This window comes from Convolutriloba macropyga, chromosome 9 (genome assembly GCF_964194025.1).
Source record: "Convolutriloba macropyga chromosome 9, txConMacr16.3, whole genome shotgun sequence".
NCBI lineage: Eukaryota > Metazoa > Xenacoelomorpha > Acoela > Convolutidae > Convolutriloba > Convolutriloba macropyga.
Window position 1 is genome coordinate 16,093,062 of NC_134476.1, and position 3,567 is coordinate 16,096,628.

Below are 3,567 nucleotides of genomic sequence, written 5' to 3' on the forward strand. Positions count from 1 at the left end.
GATCGCTGCAATTTTTTTTTGCAAAATTGAGGTGCCGCACCAAGATCTTAACAAGCATCAAGCATTATTGTGAAATTTTGATTAAACAGACTCTTTCTTAGTCTTTCCAAATATTGTGGAAACTACCAACTTCTTGCTTTCCTTTGCAATAATGCGTTAAACTTTAAGAGTTTTTAAGAGAGTATAGATCAAAAATGAAAATTGATTTAATTAAAAAAGGCCTTTGCACTAGAACCTCATGTTCAACACTCAAGAATCGATTTAAATTTTTTCACTTGATGTCCAAAATTTACTGATTCTGGTTTACTGTCTACTGTTTGGGAACCTTACAGTTACATTGGGTCGTATTTAGTACTACAAAGCCAGTTTTCCATATTTTCCATCGCGTTTAAAAAAATCGAGAAGGTGTGGTTTGCGCTTTTTTCAACGTTTTTCTTGCAACGTTAGCATATGATAGTTTTTGCTTTTTAATGAAATTCTTGTTTTTTAAACGTTTCACTCCAAAGCAGGCTGATTCAGTGCACTAGAGTCTGAAATATGTCAAACACTCTGATTCAGCACTGAAGTATCCTGAGAGCTAGGAAAGAGTTAACACTCAAAATTCATCATAATTGCTTTAAAAAAGAAGTTATCAAGTCCCTATAATTACGAGCGAATGAACTTGCGAGAATTTTTTTTTCGATTTGACCGAAAAAAGTTTTTTCTGTTGATGTGATGGAAAAATGGAAAAGATGCTACGAGTACTGGTTTGATGTTGCATTATGAAATTTCATACGTTATTCGGGATCTAACAACTGAGAACGTTCTAGTTCTCTCACTGATCAACATTACACAGGTATTACGTCACATTCAGTACATATATCAATTATTAAACTAATTTAAAGGACGGAAATTTTTCTTTATTCATCAAATCTTTTAGTAAATTCTCCCCTCTCATTGGGTGAGATTAAAGATGAAATTGCTTCCACTTATTGGACGATATCAAATTGTCATAGGAATTCTCCCATCTCATTGGGTGAAATTGAATGAGAAATGTCGATCAGCTGTTTATGTTGTTCACATCTTGCACCGGACCCTTAGTTGTTTCTCACCATTTGTGTTATTCATTAATACATATTAAATCTCAATTCAATCTTAATTTTCTATATTGTTTTTCGTTTCTGAAATTTGAGTACCAAAATGAAGTTGAAACTGATGAATTAAATGACGAAATTGGCGAAAAAATTAGATCATAATTGTGTGTTTAATTTTTCAAGGCTATTATGCAAGCAAATTAACAATACTTGTTTTATATTTAGGGAAAAAATCACACTATGAATTTAATCGGGAAAAATATCATTTTGCCGAAGTTAGATCTTAAACAACACCGTCATTCAAATTTAAGTCACCGCTAATTGGTAAATCTGCAACGAAAATCACAACTAGTATATTAAAACTATCCGGGAGTCGGATAACAATTTTTAATTAAGCTGCCTCACTGATTACTATCATGCAATATTGCCAACTGTCTTACATAGGCTTACTTGTTCCGACCCCAATTTTTGTGGTGGGGGAGGAACTATATACTCAAACAGGTTTTTTTTGCGAAGTCAGTTTTGGTCATCGATAAATTCATAGTAGACCCAGGCCTAGACCTCGACTTATGAAAAGACTTTAAAAGTCTAGTGGGGGGGGCAATATTGACTATAATTACACGGTCGAGCTTCCTAGTTAAAGTCGAGCTATTTTTTTTTCATGGGTCGAGCTTAGCTTAGGTCTTTTCATAACAAAGAAAGTCCAGCTAAGGTCTTTTCATGGGTCCACTATTAGTCATTTCATAACCAACAAAGTCGAGTAAAGGGGTTTCATGGGTCCAACATTAGTCTTTTCAAAAGTCTATTGTTTTCAAAATCCGATTTTTTCATTTTTTTCTAATTCTGTACATACAGAAGCAGAGCCGGAGAAAGACTAAATAGCTGTGCACCAGAGCAGTCCAACTTAAGAAACAGTTAGAAAACTGCCAAAAGCCTTAAGATTTTCCGCAAATCTCAAAATAAAGACAATATATGACAGCTCGAGTATATTACCACATTACTTGATTCAATGAAAACAGCTAGCTCAAGTGTATTGGTCCTAGTCCCATAAACCATATTCAGTTTGTTTTCCCTTCCAAATTTATGAACTATTTTTTTAATAAAAATAATGCAGGTTTTTGAGGGATTTGTGGTTTTTCTAAATCGTAAAAAATGAAGTAGCATACATGCTGACTACGTTATATGCAATTTTGCAGGGACAATTTTAATGCAGACTTATGAAAAGACCAATGATGGACCCATGAAAAGACTTTAACTCGATTTTGTTTGCAAACATTGTGTCGAGCTTAAGTCCAGCCCAAATTGCAAGTCGAGCCAAAGTTTTTTGTAAAAATTTGTGTCGAGCTAGAGTCCAGAATGTCTTAAAGTCCAGCTAAACTCTTTTTATAGCTCAAATGAGTCGAGTATGGTCTTTTCAGAGTGCATTTTGGTCGAGAATTGTCTTTTCATAAGTCTGTACCTAGACCTGAGAAGAGTTGTGAGTGATACCATTAAAAAGCCCGTCCGGCTTAGAATATAGAATTAAAAAAATTCGAAATTCGTTCTATTCAGGGATTTATTGCCGTTTTAAGTTTTGTGAATAGTATACCGTTCTCCGGTGCTTTCATTCACATTTTCTGTAATGCTTCACCAAGTTTTCGTCAATTTTGCTAAAATTTAAAATTTGTTAAAATCTACAAAATTATTAATGGTTTTACTTTTGAAGAGAAAGGTGGGACGCTGCATGGTTTCTTCTTTTTAATAAATTTTAATAAATTTTCGGGTTTTTTATCAAAAATTTCTCTAAATTTGCTTTTTTTGATCCTAATTGTTTAAATTTACCAAACTAAGAGAACTGAAAAATGCTAACATAATTTTTCTGAAGTTCAAAGGAAGGTTAGTTCAACTTCCGTTTCCTATACGAGACCGCTTGAGTAAAAAATATTTCACGTTTTTCGCTAATTCAAATGAAGTATTTGTTTCGCACAAAATTTGGACAATTGGATGTTCTAGCTGGACGTAGAGCTATATTGTGGCTAGTTTTGTTCACTTCGTTGACTCTTTAATTATTCTTTGGCTCTTAAAAAAATTTTTGGATCGAATTGGGGCGTGATCTTTTTTCAAATCATTTTCGTAGTTTTCGTTATTATTAAGTTCATGAATGTCATCGTGTTTCTTCATTTTTGAGAGGTCTTATCAACTTTCTGATGAACCATCCAACAGTTTTCCAATTTGTTGGGGTTATATAGTTTATAATGTCTCATAGTTTTAATGGTTTCAATCCTATAGGTTCGTAATTGTTTCTGAAATTTAGAGCTCTGACCGTAATGTTTTTTTAACCTTATGACTTCTTTGTTGTCTTAATAACAGGCCCAATTGGCTTCCTAAGGAGTTGACAGATGATCTGTTTTTCTTTTTTTAAAATTTACGTTTTTCAAAAAGTTCGAAAAAGTTTGCTTTAAAAAATCAAGGATTTTTTTTAAAAATTTGTCGCTTTTATAATAGTTTTGACCAT